The 23,650-nt window shown below is 45.5% G+C and overlaps 1 protein-coding gene across 2 annotated transcripts in view; it reads left to right on the top strand.

Annotated features, from left to right (window-relative positions):
- SEMA3A (semaphorin 3A) overlaps positions 1-23,650 on the top strand; it is a 469,097-nt gene that overhangs the window by 1,711 nt on the left and 443,736 nt on the right. The window lies entirely within an intron of this gene.

The following is a 23,650-nucleotide window of genomic DNA, read 5'->3' as shown; positions in this document are numbered from 1 at the left end:
CATTTGATATCTGTCACCTGCAAAAAACAGCGCCTAGGAATAAAGCAGGCGCTCACCCTGGACATGGGAGAGCCGGCCACGACCACCATTTCACAGAGAGGCCTGCGGGAGGTTGAGCCACCACAGAATTAAACAGTGCCTGGCGGCCAGTGCATGTCTTCTGGGCGCTTGGCGGCACACCAGAACACATCAAGAGTTCAGCGGACCCTGCCTGTCCGTCGTTGCCAGTTTTAAATAACTGCTAGACTATATTTTACCCATATCCCCACAAAACACTAGCCATTTATAATCTGTGCCGCTGCGTTTCAGACAAAGGGAAGACACGCGCTTCTCATTGTACGTTTTCCTTTACTGTGCGCTTGTCCTCATGGTGTGGGGCTTTCACGAGCCATGGGCACGGCCCTGGTAGAAAGGAGCCTGTGCCCAGAGTTTATCCTCAGCCCTGATTGCAATGTACGGTAGGCTCGTGAATCACCGTATTACTGCAGAAGGGTGGCCCCTTTGCACCCCTTGGTACAGGAGGTGTGTGAGTGGGGCAGGGAGGGGGTGGGAGCACTTGTGTGAATTGCCTGGCCAAGTGCCCCTTGACTTCGCACTGTAAATGTATGGTTTTCTAGCTGTTACACGATCGCCTAATTTGCGGGAGGGGAAGCGAGCTAACGCTTTAAATAAAAGCCCGCCCGTTCGGGCATTATGCGGCTTTTAAGATCTCAACAGGAGCAGCGCACACTACAACCACAGGCGTTTCGTTTTTATTGTGAAGGCGCTTCACACCCCTTCCCCGCCTTCTCATATTCACGTTCTCTCACTAATTGCGTTTTAACCATGGAAGCCAGAAATTAGGAATGCGAGTTCCCGTCTCAAAAGAGGGACACTTGCCATTCGCACCCCCCCCCCCAAAAAAAAATGGAACTGTGTGCACTGACCCCTGCGTTCATTCTCGATAGACAGATAGCTCGGTGATTTCAGCACCTGCTGCCGAGGTATACGTTGGACCCGTGGGTCCGAGGTTGTCATGCTGGCAGAGGCGACTCAGCCTTTCATCCGCTAGCGGGCAATACACCTGGCTGATAACACACATATTAGCTGATGTGATGACAAAATGATTTTTGAATTGGTAATAATAAAATGTGCTTACAACTGCACCAAATGGTGTAATATATATATATATTTTAAGGGCCAGTGAATATGGAAGATATTGTGTTTACATAAAAACATAAAGCAGTATTCGGATCTAAATAGATCATGCGTATTCAATATGCCGGGCTCTGGCGTCTTGAATATAAAGTCCGTCTGACACAATCAGGTAACTATCCCGGATTGGGAAATAAAACACGAGATGATCACAAGGGCCGTAGACTGAGGTTTTGCTGCAAATGGTACTTTCTTTCTGGCGCATAAACAGTCTGCGCTGCCCCCCACCCTCCAGAGTTAGCAAAGCCGCCCCCGCCCCACCCCCGCTCAGTATCTGTCCGGAGTGCTTGTCAATTTACTAAAATAATCTGCAGGGGCGGCGCAAAATGCGCAGAGTAAAACGGCGCAGGAAAGCTCACTCGTGGGCGACTGTGCGCTCAGAAGCCGGGCCCCTCTCCGCCCCATGCGCTTTATTTCTGCCAGAGAAATCGTGCTGTTTCCCGCTACTAATTGAATGTCAAACACGGGTGGGAAAAAAAAGAGGGTTTACATAATAGGTGGCGTGATATATGAAGGGTTAAAGCCCTGCCAACCCCCATTTCCTCTGGTCGCCGGCTTTCAAAGGCCTGCCATTTCTCAGCCTGCCAGGCAGGGGGTCTGGGCGCTGAAAGTTAATAGGCCTGCCTGCCTGCCTGCCTCCTTCAGTCTCGCTGCCGCGGGCCGAGGGGAGCAGGTCTCTGCTTTAACTCGCCCCCATCCTGGGCACACACAGGCCCCCTTTGTGCCGGAGGGGATGCCCAACCTGGCTGCCCAGTGCAAGAGAGCCCGCATTGTTCTGCTGGTGGCAGCGGACGCTGGCCAAGTCCGCGGACTCCCATATTCCCCCCCCCCGCCCCCTCAGACAATACCTGCTCAGTTCCCTCCACTCTGTGCCTTATTGTTCCTGTGCCTCCACCGTGCCAAGGTGGAAGTGGCCAGCAGGTAATGGCACAGGCTCCGCGTCTCGACATTGTATCCTGCGCCGGTGGAAGTCTTGCCCAAAGTACCTTGTGTGCAATGGTTGAGCACAGTCCGGACACAGTTCCCTAGAGCTCAGGCTGTCTGTCCCCTGCCAGGCCTGGGCATTAGCACATGGAGATCGTTATTGACCTCATGCCAGCCAATCACAATGTTCAGAGTGCAGTCAATAACTGCATGGCATTCACTGCTGAAAATTCTATCTTCAAAAGTAAAAAGTGAAACAGCAATGCAGTACCTAGGCAAGATGTATTTCAGCAAGACACTTCCTCTGTGGGAGGAGCCTATTATGCTGCAACATTATTTAACACACAACATGCCTCCACTCTCATGTAGATTTTTTTTTTGCTTTAACATGACAGCTAATGCTTTCTCATGTTTCAAATTAAATACTTAACTCATGAAGACAATCTTATTCAAATTTTACAAAATAAAACACTTTGTATTTACTAACTCAGTGTGTCCATTTACCTCACTCACTTGAAGAAAAAAAACAAAAACGTTTTACTTCACCACCAAAACTCCAAAACATATGTTCTAAAGACATCCAGAGGGGCCATATCACTTCAGGTAATCACCCTTCCCCATCCCACTCAAGGCAAAGTGGTAGGTCATTACTCTGCGTTAATGACCCCTCCCGCGGTTTATACGCCTATATCATAGAACTCACTGTGTTATTCTTCCCATCATACAACCAGAGCTACCAGTCACAACATGCAAATGAGAAAAAAACAAATGTGTGTCCTTCTAACAAAAGCCAACTTGATATCTCTGGCCACGATTCCCCAAACAATTACCGGAAGTGGGTCTTCTATTTCACAAAAGAAGTTACTCGATGTAACTCGGGTGTACTCCTGCCATAGACCAGGGCTACTCAGAGTGTCTTCTTTTGCGAACTGAGTTGCCCCTTATTAACTCGCCCCCCCTGGCCATGGGAGGGACACATGTGCAGTGAATCGTTCGGCCCCCTACGGATGGGCTCCTACTAGAGGGGGGAAGGCCCGGTGCTGATTCACCAATCAGCTTGCAGGAACTGGCGCAAAACCTTCAGGCACGTGGACGTGCGTTTGCACAATCCAAGCAGACGTCACCGGGGAGGGGAGGTTCCTGTGAGAGCTACTTTTCCTGTGTGTAGCGAGACAGGTATGCAAGCTGCTTATTCCTAGCACCACACAGTGCCAGCTAATTGGACCCAATGGGGACTTGTAGCCAGGCGGGACCAACATAGGCTTCATTGCACTCTAAGATGCCCGGACCATGCCATTTGGGGGGAGGTTTCCCTTGCTAACCCGGTGGTCTCCTTCGCTACCCCCAAAAAATAAACATAACAAATGAACATATAAATTTTTTTTTATTGAAGTTCCTTGTCTGTGGCCAGCGCCATGAGGCTCTTTGTTTCTGGGGTGACTGGCTTTCTTGTTCAGGAGCCTCTTAAACAAAACAGGGGGTTCCACAATTCTAACACTTTGACCAGTGACCCTACATAAGCAAGAACAGGAAAACCAAATAATGTGTCTTTCTGGAATTCTATACAATAATTGCTAGACTCATTAAAGGTTTATTTCAGGCACACTTCAGGGGGTGAGTCAGTGATATAGTCTGTCCTTAAACGCCTCAACTCATCCGTTCATCCTTCTGAGGTCGATAAATGAGTACCAACACAGGTTGGGTGATATTGGGTGTATATTTTTTCTATATAAAGCGCTTAAGCGTAAGTGCTATATAATATCACATCATTATCATTTGGCCTTGGACGTCTGCTTGCATTCACAGTAATTTGGTAATATGGACCTCTACACACTGATATTAATGATACATATGGTGATCCATTCTTGCATGAAATGTACATCCCATTATAGTGATATCGTAACCCTATTCCCCGCAGTGTACTTAGGAACAATGCTATGTGATGGCACTTCCGGTTTTGTCTGATTCATAAAGAAGTTAGCAGGAGTAAGTCGCTCTTACACCTGAGTTACACCTAAATAGAGCTGTTCCATTCTCAAAATAGGTTACCCTGAGTGTGGCTGACACCTGCCTTGAGTGTGAGTTACTCTTCTTTTGTGAGTCGAGTGTCCCTCTCCAGGTGTAAGTCAGGGGTAGGACAGATTGACTCCTAATGACCTCTGTGGGATTCAGAGCCCATAGCAACACGACTCATAATCTCTGCTGGTATCTTAACATTGATTAAATTAACAATTCAGTAGAGGCAACCTCTGCTGAAGGGCTCTAAGGTGAACCGGGGAAGGTGCAGGCACCCAGCGACACTTCATAATTAAGTGCAGTGACATACAGAAGTAAGCACATCTTAATTATAAGGAAAGGGGGAGTTGGGGGCAGGAGCTCGGTTCGCATCATTGCAATTGCAGTGTATTCCAGAAGAGCCTATGTAGTGGCATACAAATAAGGCGATGCACCTGCAAAGAGAAGTGGCTACACGGGTTTCGACAGCAATGTGGCTGCCCCGCCAGCCTCTTCTTCAGGGCATAGGATCTCACTCCTTCTAGACCTAGGTAACATCAATTCTTCTGCAGGCCTAAGACTTCTCTTCTGCTAGTGTCCCCTTGCCAACAATTCCCAAGTAAAAAAAAAAAATATATATATACAAAAAGGAACAAAGCTTTTTTTTATCATCTGTATCAAGATACAATCAATCAACCAACAACCGTGTCCCAAAATGTGCCATTATATAAAGGCTGTCATTTCCATAACATAGTCTTACTCGGCTACAGTTGTCAACAACATAACACATAGCACAGCTTAAAATGGATATACAATAAACACTAGAGTTACACTGATGACATACACAACATAGATACACTATGAGTTGCTACACAAGTAGTGATTGCAATTTCATTTAAATAACAATTCAAGGGTATCTTTGCAATGGATGAAAGTCAGTATAAGGCCCCCCAGGATTAACATGGGAACACCTCAGCTCTGCTTGGGATTTCACTAACGGCCCAAGGCGATGTTTAGGGAGAGGGCTGAGTCCCACATCCCGCACGGTCCACTTTGGAGGTGCTTTCAGCTTAGCAGAACCTACAGGTGTTTTGGCCTATTCCCCCATCAGTGCCGTGCTCCGGTTAAACCCCAATGCCGGGCATGTTGCAGCAGGCCACAGGTTTCTCTCAGAATGTCACAAACATTCAGAGGCCTTCGATGTGGGCCTGAGCGGGGGGCCAGGTGGATCTTGGAGTTCAAAGGTACTGCAAATGTTTCTAGCGGGCACGAGACAATCCTCCTGCCCCCCAACCCCCGTCTATTTCACTTGACAGAGGCAATTCATGCACAGTACAGTCTTCTGAAGAAGTCTCTGGAACCTTGAAAGCTAATGCATTGTTCCACCTCTGCATAATATTTACAGTTATTCCAATAAAAGGTATCCATTCTTCGAAGTTGTGTGTTTCTAAATCTGAACTAACGCGGCACGAATCCAGTCTTGGCACAAGAAGTATTTTAACCGTGAGCGGCCATGTTTTCCTTGGTAATTACACCGTGACGCAGGAGTAATTTACAGGGTTCGGTTGCAGCTCTGAGGGGCTCTCCGAGCGCGGTCCCGATCCACTTTATGGGGCAACGCTTCCAAAAGCTTGGCCTCTCATTTGAAGCCACAGCCTCATTTGTGGAACCGGGGTTCGTTCTGTTAGACCGCGCTCTAGGAAGGAGCACTGCCGCGCCGCCAAATGCCCAAGACCTCTGCCTTATTAGAAATGGGCTGCGATACAGCTTCAAGCGCTGCGGCTTCTTGGCTTTACCCCAGATCTGATTAAACAGAGTTTCCCTCTTTTCATAAGCGCATTTACTGCCATTAATTAGGGGCACAAAGGACATTTCGGCAAATCTTTTTCGAAGAAACAACGCATTGGTCTTTGAAATATTTTTCAATGCGGACTAAATATTATATGGGTGATTAATTGAGCCATTAAGGCCTGGACGGTCAGCGCTCGTTGCATCCTTTTGGCCTAGGTCCCGTGAACTTAGAAGTTACAAGTCCTTGCAGAAGGCTCATAAAATACTAACGAAGGCTGTTTGTTTGGTTCTTTTTTAATTAGGTGGAGTTCTTCTTGTTGCTGCATAGATTACATTAGTTAAATACTGCTTGGGAAATGTGAGGTTACTTTAAAAGAATCAAAGAAGTTGAGAACTTTGATGTCCTGGACTTTTTTCAAAATCTGAACACTTCAAAGGAAAAAGGGGCAGATGTCTACTTTAGTAAATACTTGCACCCAAAGAAGTGTGAGTTATTCCGTATCATGCAGACTGCCAGAGTGTTACTGATGCTGTAATGAAGTCCTGGTGCATGGTTAGTGCACTCTTTGACTGTTGGGAGGGTTACTATGATGCGAGGGCAAGGGGAAACCTGTTAAGGTTCTGCTTTCACAAAGCCCCTATCGACAGAGGGGAAGCCCCCATGCCCTTCTCCATTGTCTGATATCGACGAAGGCCAACAGGAAACGTGTGCAGCCATGAACGGCACAATTACAGCTCTCTTTGCGCCAGCTGTGACGGAGTTTTGCACAGGATGCAGAAAAGAAAATGAGCTTTGAAAGATGCGTTAAAGGAAGCATGCATTGCCAGGATTGGACCTCTCTGGTCTGCTGCGTGACGCTCTCTCGTATCCTTCCACTCACTTCAGCATAGTTCAATCAAGTCTTCGGTTGTCTCTAGACTTGGCAATGTTCCTCTGTCGCTCAGAAGGCCACCTCGTGGGCTCTCTTCCCCATCTTTGCTGGTTCCCTCTTCCAGCTTTCTACTCCATCGCCCAGAGCACAGTACTGTAATTCGTTTTCTTTTTTTGTGTTAGCCACTGGGTTTGAATTTTGTATTCCAGGCTGCAAAGAATCCATGCATATCCTTCTGGAATATAACTATCTCTGCTACAGGCTGTCTGTCATCTTTCCCTGGTTCGTTTTGTGTGTCTTTTTTTTTAGGGTTGACTCCGTCTCTGTGTTCAGTACTTGGGTCCCCGTAGCTTCCGTGCTGCTTTTCTTGGTCACACTTTTGGGACTAGACCCTGGTCCCAGAATACTGCATGCCAGTTGCCTGTTTTTTGTACTGGAAAGGAGCTTCCATAAAGTGTGCTGCGCATGCTCTGTGATTCAATGAATGGATATTTAAAATCAATTTGTGGGGTGCAGAAGAGAGGGGTGGGCCTTTCGGAGACACTCAGAAAACCTGTCCACTTAATTGCTAGAAGCTATTCTAAGATAACATATGCCCCTCAAAATGTTAGAAACTCGGAAGAGGAAGGGAAAACAGACTAAAACAGAGTGTATACAGTGCAACATTTTAAATTTGTTGTCAGTATTTTATATAAATATCCCTAGATCCCCAAATTCTCGCTGCAGGAAACCGTTGTTCAACAAGTGTTAGAATCACCTGCAACATTAATAGTATTTCTGCAATGCTTTATACCCCGAATTCCCACACTCCAAGACAGCTTTGTAAAGGTATACTCGAAAGAGACAAAACAAAATGGCCGCCAGTGGAATCGTTTTGTCGCGTCATTATCGAATGACTAACGAGGACAGCAATGTATACTATGAATAGAAAGTGCCAGCGAGGTTAAGCTACAGCATTATTGCATAGCATATAAATGTTTCTTTTTTCACGTTAGTTTCTGAAGATTGCATCTGCATATAGAATCCAGGTTTCACGCTACAAGGGAATGCATATTTGTAATCTGAGATTTGAATGTTACTGTTAGGCGCGCGCAGCAGCTGCATAGTCCTTGGAAAGGATCGAGCAAGAGACAGTAACCTTCTTCTGTAGCGTTTTCATGAACTATTTGAATGTTTTTATTTTCTAGCCAACACATAGAAAAGGTTATCCTAAAAAAAGATATAGCTAAATGACATATGTTTAATAATACATGCGACTTTTCATAATGACAACATAGAATTTAAGGTCATATCCCAGTATTTAAAAAGCTTTCCTTATTGTCAGGTTGCTTGGTGTAATAAGCAGCCCCTTAATATGTTTCAATGCCGAAAACATGTTGTTTCACACAAAACATTGCGGAAATTGCTTTTTTGCACTTTATTTTAACGGTTTGGGGGACTGCCGGCACTACCCCGGCTCTTCTTTTTTTTCGTTCACTTCTTTAGTGTCCTGCCACTTCTCCACTCCCTCCCAAAGCAAAGCTTCCTTATCTACCGCTCGCCCTCCCCTTCTCTTGTTTCCCCATCCCCCCTTACTGCCCCAGTCACTGCAGATTCACATGCTTGAGAGCAGGCCAAGGCGCTTAGCTTGGCTTTAAGAAGTTGAACTTGGGAAAGGCATTATCTATCCATGGCCTCATGTTTATCGGGGGAGGAGGGTCTATAATTAGTATGTTTGTATTCATTTGAGAGCCCACCAGCCTGACTGCCAAACTCACTATTCTTGAATGTGGATGTTTGTAGAAAGACGTCTGGCCCAGCGATGAATCGATGGTTTTGTACATTATGAGCGGGTACACGTTGTGGCGTAAAGAAGTGGTTAGACGTGTGGTTGGCTTTGGAGGGAAGTGTGGCATTGTCTTCAAACCATTGCCTAATATTTTTGAAGTCTAGTTTGTTCGAGGTCACTTTTTGGTACTCTGGCTTCGCCCATGACTGTTCCAGCTTTATGTATGAACCTGCTACATGTATGTTGCTCTTTTCTTTGATTTGCATATTGCGCATAGCTAAAACATGTCTGATTTACAAGATGGTCATTAACAAATGTGAATGTATTCATAGTTTTATAATAAATTGTGTGATCGTAGTTAAGATCCTATGGAAAGATGCGCAAGTGTTGTATCTGTTGCATGTTTTTAGTGTGTAGCGGACAGATTGCAATATCGAATTAAATTAATAATAGTCATTGGCAGTATTTTACTTTATTTGTGCTGATCACATCACTGTTTTCATGGTACACAAAAAAAAAAAAGCATACACATGGTGACCTACCATACATGTGCAGTGACCTTTTACCCCGGATGTATAAGTAAGGGTCCTGGTATGTATAGTTCCCCTGTGGAAAAACACTATTCTGCAATACCCTCCCTAGCTATCCTATGCTTGACCCTACACTTCTTGGGCAGTGCGCTACTAATTGCCAGCCAGCTTTCCACCATGCAAGATCAGCTTTCTTGTTATATGTTGTGATATGTTGCAATGCTTTTGTACTGAGTGACCCATTGTGGTGGTCTTGATTTCTAGCTGGGGGGATTGTGCCCCCACACGGGGACTGCAGACAATGGTTAATGCATCATGATGGATTCTTCCAGCTTCTAAGCACTGTACCAATAAGCATTACAACCACTCCATTTGTTGGTTTTCGATTTACCCTCAAGGATGAAGGGCTGAGGCTTCTCTGTTGGAATTTGAACATTAGTACGGTCAGGCTGGGCCTATGTCTGAGTAGAATAATGTATTCTGAATATTTGGCGTAGTTCCTTCGATGTGGAATTACAACATTGTGTTACTAAGACATGCCAACATATCACGTCATAGATCAAGTCAAACAAGGGCTGTTTTGAGGAATAGTTTATAAGTAGGCAGATTAATGTGGGACAGTGAAGGAATGAGATAAACAAGTCAAAAAGGAGGAAAAAAAACAAGAGTGGTGGATAACATGTTGTCTCAGTTAACTCACAAGTACAAAATGCAGGAAAACAGTTCAAAAGAACAAAACAATTAAAATAAATGCCTTGGTGCAGAAGTTGGGTACAATTGTGTTATAGTGGCCCTATGTCTGAGGCGTGATTTTAACTTGCTGAGCTATCTTCCCTGCAACTCGTATATACACAGGGGTGTTGCTAGGTCTGGAAAATATCCTGCGCTAGGCTAATGTTGGGACTGGGGGCTAGCTAGCCTTTTGTTGTAGACCCTGAGCATCTATCCAGGGCTAAAACCAAAAGACCTGGAGTTATAGCCCCCTAATCACTCCCCTAGCAACGTCTCTGCATATGCATTGCCTGTGTACATTTTGGTTGCATAGACTAAGAAGGCGGGCCATGCTGCGAGGGTCTAGTTGCGTCAATGGCCCAAAATTGATGTGTGAAGATCAACGTCTGACCTGGAAAATGATAGCACTTTAAAGTAAATACATTATTTTCATAGTTGCTTATTAACATTTAATAACTGTCCCATCACACATTTAAAGGAACGTCGAAACTGCCTGTAACTATCCTGTAAAAGTCTCAGTGGCTGCAGAACTATAATAGTAGTGTGAGAGTGGAGGAACAATGGCTTACTACATTTTCGGAAAATGTTGGTCTGAAATGAATCCTGCAAGAACTTTCCAGAAAGGGGCCCTGACAGATTGTTGGGACCTATATATACTGACGTGGTGAAGGGGAAAGGTCGACTGGGAGGATTTTAATGCTAGTATACGATGTTCATTACGTGAAGTAGCTGGCGTGTGAGTGCCATGGAGGGCAAGCGGGGGGGGATCATGCTGTGTGAAAGGGTTAGTGCCCACTCTATGGACAGCTGGCGCCTTTTCAGAGCAGTCTTGAAGGCCTGTATTCTGCTTAAGTTCGTAATACCAGGGGGTCTGGTTGTCTATTGGTCGGGAAGTAAGAGTGGGAAGGAGTGTCAGTGAAAGCCCGCCAGGAGGGATAAGGAAAGGTTCCACATTGCTCAAGCCCCCACGGTGCCGTGTGGGAAAGAGGGTAATCTGAGATATTATATAGAAGCCGATAACGCACATGTCACGCGCCTAGAAGTACCTGCACCAGTATATCCCGATATTCCTTCAAAACAAGTATATGATCTGAAGCCACATACATAGCGCCTCAGTTACAAAGCATGTTTCAATGCACTTGTCCCATAGGCCTATCCTTATAGATAAGATCTCGGTCTCGGTCATAAAGGAAATCATTCCTACTGTGCGCCGCTACCATCTGCAGGGTCTCCATGCGCTGGCTCACGTGGCTCTGTAAGAAAGAGGGTGGGGCGGGATAGTGAGGGAAGAGCCGTAGGATAGAGGTTGGGCTCTTCTGCGGTCGCTTGCAGAAGCCGGAGACAATGGCGTCTGTGTTAGTTGGCTTTCTGGAGTATGCGTGGACTGTCTGCACTGGGGTCATTGTGTCCGGAGGGGCAACGTCCAGTGCGTGGGTTGTTGGTTTGCAGCAGTTAGTTCTTTTGGTGTATGTGTGGTGTGTGTGTTATGTCTACAGTAAGGCCGTCCCATGAGGGCGTGGGAGGTATGCTGGAGACGAGCGGGTAGGAGGTGTGGTTAGTAGTAGTGTGTGGTTGTTTTATTGTTGGTGCTAGGATCTGTACTGTTAACTGATTGCGTGGGGGCTAAGATGAGAGCATTTATTGAATTCGACAATACTTTCCCCTATCAAATAAAACATCAGAAATGCTGTGTGTGTTAAAAAGACACTTGCAATTCATGTGTTATTTCCTCTTCGAAAATGAATGTCTTTTTTGTGTTTTTTTTTTTTTTTTAAACCACAGCAAATGTTTCTTCCCTCTGACCTTTCACACATATTTAGGTGAACAGATCAATATTTGCAAGAAAAGTCAGTGTGTTATGAATTTGAAATTCAATAGAGAGAGTAGTGTCCAGGTAATTAACAGTAAAGATTAACAAATCTTTTCTCGATGAGAATTAAACAAAATCTATTTTAGGAGCATGGGATTCAAATATTAAGATCTACCGTTTTTTTTTTTCTTCTCAATCTTAGATTAATAACATTTTGGCAACAGTTTGAAGCACGTTTGTATGTGCTCCATGAATCACCGTGTTTGTTGGCAGTGCAAAGTGACTTTGCACAGCGGGACAAATTCCATGAATCAGGCTCTAAGTCTCTTCACTCCAACGTGTGCAAGGTCACACCCTTCACCAGCTGTGGTCCGCGCCCCGGAGATCGTCCAATGGCATGCCAGTATTTTTTGGGGGACGGAGGAATACATAAATGTACTCTCGGCATCTGCAAAGCACTCTCCCGAGATGTGATCATGTTAAGGTGACTTTGCATTATGTGCACAAGCAAAGGTGCGAAGCATTGACTACACTAGTGTAGCATTTGACTCTACACCTTCTTTAAACAGGGCGAAAGTTATATCAACCGTCTCTGATACAATACATCCTTAGACCAGCAGCTTTGCATAATGTTTTCTTTTACCCAGGCTATGTATAGTCGTAACATATACGGAACAAAAAAAAAAAAAAAAATCACAAAAATACTCACATTCCTGCTCCATCGCCACAATGCCCCCCTCGGAGAACTCCCTCCGGTACATTGAAGAACAACAAGACCATTCCCCTTTTCAAAGAAGCCTTTGAACAACTCTGGAAACTTTGCAAACCACCGACCAATCACACACCTTCCTGTGATTGGAGAGATCATTGAAGTTTCCGCTCAACACACAACCTCTTATAGAGACATCAAACTGGATTCTGGTCAAGATCCAGCACGTAGACCACCACCGTCGCGCTCATTGGCAATGCCCACTTCTTCATGTATAAAGGCACCCTTGCCTACTCATTCTGCTTGACCTGTCTGCGGCGTTCAATACTTCTCAATACACTTACTACCCACATGGATTTAGAAGACTAGTCTCATTGATGGATCTCTCCAAGCTTGTGGCCAGGCACCAGCTCATCCAGATGGGCACCAACAGATCCCAACACCATCCTGAATCCTGTTTTTTCTCCCAAGACTCTGTCCTATCGCCAGCCGACACCCACCTCTAAGTGGAGGCACGGGGTAAACCCATTCCACACCTTGACCTCTGTGTCCACCAATAGGCCAGAGAGCTCCAGCTCCACCAATGACATCGGGCCTCTCACTCAAGCACCTACCTCAAATGGAACGCACGGGATAACTCCTCCTCCTCTGGCGCTCATCTGCGCAGGCTCCAATCCAGAGCTGGCTGATGGAAGGGATATGTAATGGCTTCTCTCCTCCCTCCACTCACATCCAGCACTGAGAACCTTAGCTCCATCAACAGGGGAGTTGCTAGGTCTGGAAAAGATCCGGGGCTACACTGATGTTGGAACTGTTGGGACTGGGGGCTAGCTAGTCTTTTGGCTGTAGCTCCTGAGATTCTATCCGGGCCTACAACCAAAAGATCAGGGGCTATAGCCCCCTTAGCCCCCCCCTAGCAATGCCCCTGTCCACCAACAAGGCCCAGACTTAACATTTCTATATAAACTCTATCAGAGTTTGCGACTCTAGCCAGTGGGTGCCCACATCCCCACACGTTTATGCTAATGGTAATGTTTATTTATATAGCGCCTATACACAGGCCAGTGTTTCGAAGCGCTCAAGGAGGGTGGGAGCAGGGGGAAAAACAACTGTCGCTCAGAGCCCTTGAAATTCAGAGAGGATAATACTCTGCACAGGCAGAGGGAGTGCATAGAATACATGTAACAGATGAGACACAGCAAATGGGCCTGACGGCGATTCTGCAGGTTTACCAAGTGCACATTAAGGAGCGGGACGGGGCAGAAACAGACAGACTATCTTCCGGCACAGTGCATGCGGAACTTTCGACATTGCGTATTTAGTTGGCACAGCTCTGAGCATCCACTTAAATAATATGTCCTTGTACACACAGAGAACTTGCAGATTATGGACCCCTGTGCTTTCCATATGACTCCCATTGGCTTTAGTGTTCCTTCAGAGTGCATGGTATAAGAGACTGCATCTTCCTGTGCTGTTGGAGACCCTGGTATGAAGAGCATAATGGACATGTAACATGTTGCAATGTAATCATGCTCCCCAGTGGGCGAACTACCGCTGGGGTCACACACCTCTGCATGTTCGAACATCACGGGCTTTGCAGAGATTTATGGTCTGGGGTGCTCGCTAAGAACTGCTGCCTAAAAGAGTCTTTTGAGAGTTTTTTTATGGCCTCGTTGCTACATGTGTTTTTCTGCTCGTTTCCCCTGTCTGTGACGGGGCACGACTGACAGTAAATAGCGCCAGTGGGCGCGTGTTTGCATGCCTTGCACGGATTGGTCGTTTTCGGCAAGTATCTTTCCATGCACCCTCCACATTTGTAGGCCCTATCAGTTTGTAGGAAAGTAAGGTTTTGTGGTTCGATACACAAAGAAGTTGCTTGGCGTAAGTCTAGCTTACACTCGGTTTACACCTGGAGGGGGCTATTCGAGTCACAAAAGTGCTTACAGTGTGTTATTCTGACTTCCCACTGACCTACTCTCAAAATAAACTACAAAGATTAATTCTGACTTACTCCTGGCTTACTGTCAAATGAGGTTACAATGAGTAATTCTGACTTACTCCTGATTTACAAAAGAGGTTACAATCAGCAATTCTAAAATAGTCAGGTGTAAATTAGAGGACCCAAAACAACTTGTGCTGTGAATCCAAGTTTGGATAGACTTACACTGTGTTGTGCATTGAGCACTAACGCTGCAATATGAGTTACACACGTCCTTACTTTTAGGAGTACGTATGTGTTGGTTTATAGCCACTTCAGAGTACATTGTCACACTCAGAGTATAATCTGGACTAGTACCACATGCTTCTGGTACATATTCATGCACCCCAACATTTGCATTGGTTCTGGTGCACCATTACAGACAGTTCTGCAAGTGAATAGTGCACACACCATGCACAATGCACTTACCGTGGTGCAAGCCACCTGACATTGACTCAGTCAATAGCAAGGTAATTGACTTACGACTAGTCACTTTTCGATGATGTCTCTCAATGTGTGAATTCTTGTGGATGCCGTCCACTGCCGGATTGCACAGTTGCGGATTCCCGTTTTCCTGTGGGATTGCACCTTTATAAAACGCTTCTCTGTATCAGGCCCCAAGTGCCTTCTGGTTCTTTCATCTGTGAGTCTTGAGGGGCCAAGCTAAGTGCCCCATGTTGAGGGCAGTTGTAGATTACACATGCCAATAGGTTGGCCTCTAGCAAGCTTGTATTCCTGGTTGCGTTACTGTTGCTTGCCCATGAGCAAAGCTGAGCCAAACGGGGCAGAGGAGAAGTTTCACGTATATTAAACCTACGTCCCAATTTAAAAACATGTAGTACTTTTAAATACAAATAGAAAAGCGTGTTTGGAAAAGGCACCGGGGATTCTCAATGCATAGAAGCCGCATTTTCCATGACCCCCAGGAAATGTGCTAATTAACTTTGTAAATACTGTGATATGCACATTTCTCAAGAGGCGCTACTAAAACGTCCATACTCTACACATGTGGTAGTTGCTTGTGATGGCCCATTCCTGGAATTATTTGCGTGTAAAATCAGGAACTTGTGCATCAAACTGAACTGAGCCGAAACCCCCCCTCATCCATTCAGGAACTGACTGTGTGGGTCTTTCCCAGGACTTGCATGGATTTCACACAGGCTCGGCTCTGCTAGCGGCCAATTGCCTTGCGTGAAACTACATGCAGAAAGTGGGTGTGGGCTGCTTAGGGGCCGGACTAAGCGGCAGAACACGCAAAATGGGGAAGAACAAGCCTGAAAGTGGGCGTTACAAGGGACGGACCGCAGACTGCCCATAGCACACCCACAAATGCGCATGGCAGTGTATTCATGGATGTGACCGCACAAACTCTCGCCTGCAAAATGCCCATGCAGTGCCCTCAAAATCTCTGCCACCCGAAAACAGGCGTACGGACGTGCGTAGTGGAATCACAACTCTGGAGGTGAGTTTGCATGTCAGATTTAGGGGTGCGTGCACGAAGATGTGGTTCCGTTCCTACTTAGGGGTGTGCATACGCAGCTTGCGGGGTGCAAGAGCTGTTTACAGGGGTTTGCACGCAGTTTGACCTGAAAAATAAATGCTTTCCGAGAAACCATACGCATGTCATTTGGGTACTGGTTATAGATACGGGGGACCGTGCGCAATGGTGCAGAGGTTCCCGACTTGGTTGGGGGGACCCGACGCCCTGTTCATGGGATGCATGTGTTTGTGCCTCGGCAGCCCGTAAGTGTGAGTGAATGTGGCTGTTTTCGCTTTGCGTGGGGTCGTGTCGGCCGCGACTTGCATATAGGCCAACTTTGCTGGAAATATTCCATGAATATGTTGGGTACGCATTTTACGCAGTGTAATTTTCAGCGTGCAGGCACTGCGGGATGAATGTGTACTTTTCCATGAATCCGGCCCTTAATGCATTTTAGTCAAAGGTGTTGTCCTTATTTTGCAGAAAGTTTGCCAGCAGCCTTTTCTGTCTGCAATTTCAGCGTAGACATATTTTTCACTGAGCGGTTTCAGCGTAGAGTGCATTTTCAAAGTCCCCCACATTTCGGAGAGGGGGAGGGAATCTTGCTGTGCAGAAGCATTGTAATAATTAAACATGTTTTTCAGTTGGATAAGATCTGGTGGCTTTCTCAAAGCCTGTCTACTGTAATGTGGGGTGTGTGTTTATTTGTGGTCTGTAGTAAACCACATTGAACCAGCTAGTACTTTTTTTCCTGGGTCGGCTCATCTAACCTTAAACAGCTGCTAACCTTTGCGTAAACTCTTCGGCTGACTTGCGGCGTCTTGAACTGGTTGAGCGTAAAATCTTCCGCTGTCTTGCAGCATCCTGAACTGTTTGAGCGTAAACTCTTCTGCTGTCTTGCAGCATCCTGAACTGTTTGAGCATAAAGTCTTCCGCTGTCTTGCAGCATCCTGAACTGTTTGAGCGTAAAGTCTTCCGCTGTCTTGCAACATCCTGAACTGTTTGAGCGTAAACTCTTCTGCTCTCTTGCAGCATCCTGAACTGTTTGAGCATAAAGTCTTCCGCTGTCTTGCAGCATCCTGAACTGTTTGAGCGTAAAGTCTTCTGCTCTCTTGCAGCATCCTGAACTGTTTGAGCGTAAACTCTTCTGCTGTCTTGCGGCATCCTGAATTGGTTCAGCGGAACATGGCTGTCCTTTTGTGCGCTGAAGATCGCCTCTCAATCTCTGCTCTTTTCTCAAGGGCTTTCATCATTCAATGAAGGCACACACTCCTAGAACCAAGTAGTTTTGGCTCAAGGAGCTGTCCTTTCATGCTTTAAGGCCTTTGGGCATTCGGGATCAGCCAAGCGGATCTAACCTACGTTCATCTCTAGGCTAAGCCGCAACCCTGTGGACACAGATGAGCCTCCTCGTGTTTGAGGATAATTCCTGGTCTTTGGACTTGGGAGCAGAGGGCAGGTGAAGGATGACCCATCGTGGCCCTGAATGATAAAATGCTGTAAGGGAGTTAATTAATGTGTCGCGCCGTCCAGAGTAGGAGATGACGCAGTAGCTTGGCTATAATTGCCGAGTCATCGCAACACGTATGTTGCACGCCCCGTTACCCCATCTATGCTTATTTCTCAAGACCGAGTGTTATATGCAAAGTATAGCCTAGCTGTGCAGTGGAGGTCCTCTTCACATTGCGCTACACGAAAATTGCATAATCTAAACCGCTCCGCTACCTAAATTAAGCGTAAGCCGAATGTCTAGCACAGGGATCTGCAACCTGCGGCTCTCCAGATGTTTTGTCCTATACTTCCCATGATCCCTTTCTATTGAATATGCCGGCAAGGGCTGATGGGAGTTGTAGTCCAAACCAGCTGGAGAGCAAAGGTTGCAGACCCCTGGTAGCACCTCACAATTCTCCACAGAGGACGTCGCTTCTGAGCAACCTCTTTTCTGCTGCCAATCTGTTTTTAGGTTGGACATTTCTTTTGGTCCATTTTTACCAGTGCATTGACTCAGTCATTCAATGTATAGTTTATTTTGGAGAAGAAGAAAATAACTATAAAAGATACACGACCATAAATAATTACTGCATTTTTTTTTTTAAAAACATAATGCAGATAAAAGAAAAAATGAATCTTGGGACAGGACACTTCATTATAAAAAACATGTTAACAAGGAACAGAGAACAATATTGATTGAAATGAGGGGATTCGCCTGATTACACAATCAGAGGTTAGACCATGAGTGTTGCCTTTAGGGTGTTGGCAATTGATGGCTCCATCAGAGGTCAGTGGCAACCAGAAGACACAAGGTACATTGGATCAGTTCCAGCCCAAAAGCTTTGGCCAACTTTTTTGTTTGTTAGCAAAGCATTCATAGAATTTAGAAACGGAAAGTACATTTGTGCCCAAGCGTTTCGCCAAGTGCCTTTAATCATGCACGTTCTCAATCCCAGGAACATAACATAACATAACATAACATAACATAACATAACATAACATAACATACTCCTATCTGGCAGCCAAGCAGCCAAGGCCCAGATTGGCAAAGCAACTTTTTGCATGACAGGGGTTGGCAAAGCGGGTTTGTATGCTATAATTCTGAGGGTAGGGGGTGCTCAGGAACCTAGTCCTGTGTGAAGGGCTCCCCCAAATGTTAATCAAGGAATTTGGGTTCGCTAATGTCAAATGCTCTGCCAGAACTGCAATGCCTAAAACTGGCATACATTGGGGAGGGGGCTCATGGCGGGGCGGGGTGGGGCAGTGCAAAATTTACATATTAGCAGCCCGGCCGCCGCCTAGTGCCCGGATTGCTTGGTGGATGTCGCTGCTGAATCTTGACGCTGGTGGACGGCCTGCTGCAATGGCGTTCACCTCAATGCATTGTGCTTCAATCCAGACTTTCTGGTTCAACGCCGGTGTATTTGTACACATATATTAACTAACACACGTGGATCAAAAGGCAAACATGTGTCCCACATAAAACCTTACAAAAGCAGGGAATAGAGCTCATTGTAGTCAACGCATGTAGCACTGGAGGTCCATGTGAAGAGCAAAGGTTAGTCTTACAGGCATGTGCAGAAATTGCAAAACCTTAGGACCCTCTAACTGAAATGCCTGAACCGTTTCCAGTAGCTTAAACATTCGGACGCCCTTGCAATATTTCTCCTCCGAAAAAAAACAAAAAAATGTTTGCTCATGTTGTCAGTGAGTGCATTCAGCCAAATACAACATACTTGCTTGGCCAGGATCTTGTGATGCAACGCAGGTTGAATAGTGTGCAGCTCACATCCTGACTATCTCCCAAAACTCAAACCTAGCAGGACCTTTAGAAGCACAACAGAATATCCCTCCCCACCACATGAGCCCAACAACTGAGGGAACGCCCCAATGTTCTACTTACGCAATGATACTAAGTATAAAAAGGAGGCCATCGCTTCGTACTGCTCTTCCAGCTTTCACCGATGTTCTAAAAAGGCCTAATATGGATTATTCCTCTGATGTGACCAGGAAGAGAGCTTCAACACCTGCTCTGTCTCCCAGGGTAAGGTGGCATTGCTGTGTTTCCCAGGGTAAGGTGGCATTGCTGTGTTTCCCAGTGTTAGGTGACTGTGCCCTGTCTCTCAGGGAAAGGTTACATTGCTCTGTTTCCCAGGATAAGGTGACATTGCTGTAGCTCCCAGGGTAAGGTGGCAGTGCCCTGTCTCCCACGGTAAGGTGACATTGCTCTGTATCCCAGGGTAAGGTGGCATTGCTCTGTGTCCCAGGGTAAGGTGACATTGCTCTGTCTCCCAGGGTTAGGTGACATTGCTCTGTCTCCCAGGAAAAGTTGACATTGCTCCTTCTCCCAGGGTAAGGTGACAGTGCTCTGTCTCCCAGGGTAAGGTGGCATTGCTGTGTTTCCCAGTGTTAGGTGACCATGCCCTGTCTCTCAGGGAAAGGTGGCATTGCTCTGTTTCCCAGGGTAAGGTGGCAGTGCTCTGTCTCCCGGGGTAAGGTGACTTTGCTCTGTAACCCAGGGTAAGGTGGCATTGCTCTGTGTCCCAGGGTAAGGTGACATTGCTTCGTCTCCCAGGGTTAGGTGACATTGCTCTGTCTCCCAGGATAAGGTGACATTGCTCCTTCTGCCAGGATAAGGTGACAGTGCTCTGTCTCCCACGGTAAGGTGACATTGCTTTAGCTCCCAGGGTAAGGTGGCTGTGCCCTGTCTCCCAGGGTAAGGTGACATTGCTCTGTATCCCAGGGTAAGGTGGCATTCCTCTGTGTCCCTGGGTAAGGTGACATTGCTCTGGCTCCCAGGGTAAGGTGGCAGTGCTCTGTCTCCCGGGGTAAGGTGACATTGCTCTGTAACCCAGGGTAAGGTGGCATTGCTCTGTGTCCCAGGGTAAGGTGACATTGCTTCATCTCCCAGGGTTAGGTGACATTGCTCTGTCTCCCAGGATAAGGTGACATTGCTCCTTCTGCCAGGATAAGGTGACAGTGCTCTGTCTCCCACGGTAAGGTGACATTGCTTTAGCTCCCAGGGTAAGGTGGCTGTGCCCTGTCTCCCAGGGTAAGGTGACATTGCTCTGTATCCCAGGGTAAGGTGGCATTCCTCTGTGTCCCTGGGTAAGGTGACATTGCTCTGTCTCCCAGGGTAAGGTGACATTGCTCTGTCTCCCAGGATAAGGTGACATTAATCTGTCTCCCAGGATAAGGTGATATTGCCCTGTCTCCCAGGGTACGGTGACATTGCTCTGTTTCTCAAGCTAAGGTGACGTTGCTCTGTCTCCCAGGGTAAGGTGACATTGCTCTGTCTCTGCCCTTGTAGTTGTAGTCAATTTAGCCTTGCAGATCCGTGCACTTTTCTACAAACACACAGTGCCACAATTCTGGTTAGAAATTGGAGTCAATGATTGTGCTTTGCTTGAGGAACATACACAGTGCCTTGAGTTCCCCACCATAAACTTCTGGTAGCGTAATGTAGACATGGAGAGAGGTGTGCTTTTTGGCTTGAAGGCACCATTTTAATGATTATAGTCTTAGGCAGGAACCATGTTTGTTTTTATCTGGTAACAATGAAGAATGCAGCTCTGGGGAGATTGGTGGCACTGTGGGTAATTACTGCAGACGTCACTCGGATGGCTCATATTTGCTTGTTTGTAGGCTCCGATGCATTTCAAAGTCTATCAGCCATGATGCCCTTGACTCCATCGAGGCCAACCAGTCATATATGCCTTCTTTCACATTAAAGGGGCCATCTTGGTGTCATGCAACCCCTCTACTTATGGTTCCAATGTTCTGTATACACATAGCAGTGCTTTATTTGAAGAGCCAGCAACACGGTGGGCCAGGCGAGGAAGCTCGGTCTCCTGGTGTCTTCCAAAGCTAGCCAGAGACCAGGAGCCTCTGAAAACGTTTGGAATCTAAATAGGCAGCAAACATGTAAGGATTGGTTTAAGTCGCCATTAAGAAGATTTTATAGATCAACCAAGATATATAGCTCTAGTTAAAACAATACAAATAAATCACGAAGCCGAGGCTGAGCATTGAAACCCAAGGTAAGTTTTCAGAAGGGTTATCACTACCATATCATTATACCAGGACAAGTTCAAAATGTGTATTCATGGCTGAGCAACCCTGGCAACTTCTGAATCTAAAGATATGAGGAAAATGCCCTAATGGGCATTAGAAAAGAAGAAAGAGGAAACACTTTTCTCAACTGTATTGTAGCTTTGGTAGAATGTGGCAACCTTGAATTGAAAAAGACTTTGCTCGTTCAAGTGGGCTTCAGGGCAATGTCGCCCGCATTACTGAATATTGTTAACTCTACCTATGCATTTGTTTATCTGAGGGTCTACTGGAAGAAGAGCAACAGCACAAGAGTCAATGTTCACGGACACCAATGTGCCGGGTGTTGGTATAACTGAACCTATCTCACAAGTGCTCACAAGTCAATCAGACAATGTTTTCTTATGATAATAATGTTTTATTTCTATAGCGCTTTTGCCAAAGCGCTTTACATAGAAAATATTTACATACAATATCACCAAAGTTGGTACTCTTAAACTTCCTACTAAGAAGGGGCACGAGCTAAGCGGGATCACGTCCCCAAATCTTTGGAATTCTCTTAAAATGTACCCTCTAAAATGAAAACTAACTAAATTCAAACAGACTCCAGTAACAAAAGACAGGAAAATGAAATGACACATGGAAAGAAAGCACACATTAAGCACAGATTAAACATCAGGAATGCAGCCAAAGGTTGCAAGCCACATCAAAGTGCCCTGCTGGAATCGTCCATATATGCGTTTGCATTTAAGAAAACGAGAAATCCCCAAAATAGTCATGATTAAAAGTATCCAAAGTCAAACAGTAAACATAATTATTTTAAAGGGACAGACACTGTATCAAAGTTGTAGGAAGGAACTGCTTGGGAAAAATATATGGAATTCCTAATGATCATGAATCGGTCTCTGGGCGCGTGTGCTCATTGACTCATCTCATCAAATAACCATAGATTTGCCTCCATGAATGGACATTCATTTCCAAATGTGTGCTATAAATGTACTCAAAATAAACACTGAACAGAAGAGAACAATATGCTGCTCCTATTGTGTTCTCAGAGCATAGCTGTGCTGTTTGCAAGGTTGATATATTGCACAAAGGACATACCAGCTGGACCACGTCAGTCAGCGGGAAGGACACTCGCTCTTCTTTTGTCTGAATTCGATCAACTTGTTCAAGCATTTGATTAGTAAAGTACCATCGACGATGAGACAGATATGACATAAGTATATACAATTCTAGTAAAAGTATAACAGTGCTTTATTTGGCTAAATTCGTTTGAGACCAGCATCAATATTATGATTGCTTATTTATAACGCGCTTAATACTGAAGAGGTTTGTAAGCACGGATCCGAGATTCGAACCTGTGTTGCTCTGCGTCGACTTGTTTCCAAGACCAGCGCGTTGCCACTGACCTCTACTACCGGTGGACCAATAGAGCAATAGAAACTGTAGACACACTCCCCACTCTCATTGCAGCTTAACATGGGTGTAGGATCTAGTCCAGACAGGAGCAGGTCACTGAATGCAAGAGAAACCACATTTCTTTCCGAAATGATGCAGCAATACGGACATTTTGGAAAGCGCAAAGAAAAGGCTGAGTAAAGTGCCATGTTAAGTGGCAAATGGTCAAATAGAAATGCACACATCAAATAGTTGACACCAAATGTACCTCTGTTCAAAATCCTGTATTCTGGGAGAACTAATGAGCAGTGAATCGGAGACACCTAATCCACATCAGGTTACAACAAAAAACATATAGCGCTCCATGAGCTATTAAAAATAAGCTTTTTAAAACAATCGATTCTAGAAAATTAACCCAGATAGCTAAATAAATTCAATAATCAAATTACAATCTGCTATTTGACCTACACATTTACTTTTTGTAATATATTTTCAGCTTAAATGTCATTGATCAAAAACTAAGAAAATTACATTTGCATGTTGGACTGTTCTCATCCCCAGTATGTCATTGCATAATACATCTTACCCTGGTGCTGCCAGTACATTTCATAAACTGAATCAGTTATATGTGATATTACCAAACCAAATTTCAGAGTGGTACATTTCACTGTAACCAAAATAGTGAAATACTGAATTTTCTTTTTTTAAATATTTGTGGGGGTACCCCGGCCTCCCCAAGTGCCTCATTTTTCTATCCCTATAATCCCATTTCACCCCCTTACTCCTCTACCATATATATATTTATTTAATATTTTCAGTATTTTTCGGTATTATGGTTGCACTGAAATGTACCACTCTGAAATTTGCTTCAGTAAATTGAGTGGGTACCAGTGAATCCAGCAAAGTCTACAGTTGGTGGGTACCA

Source organism: Ambystoma mexicanum, chromosome 12, assembly GCF_040938575.1.
Source record: "Ambystoma mexicanum isolate Mex_15411 chromosome 12, UKY_AmexF1_1, whole genome shotgun sequence".
Lineage (NCBI taxonomy): Eukaryota > Metazoa > Chordata > Amphibia > Caudata > Ambystomatidae > Ambystoma > Ambystoma mexicanum.
The sequence above is the reverse complement of the archived record's forward strand: the minus strand, read 5'-3'. Positions and strand labels throughout refer to the sequence as shown.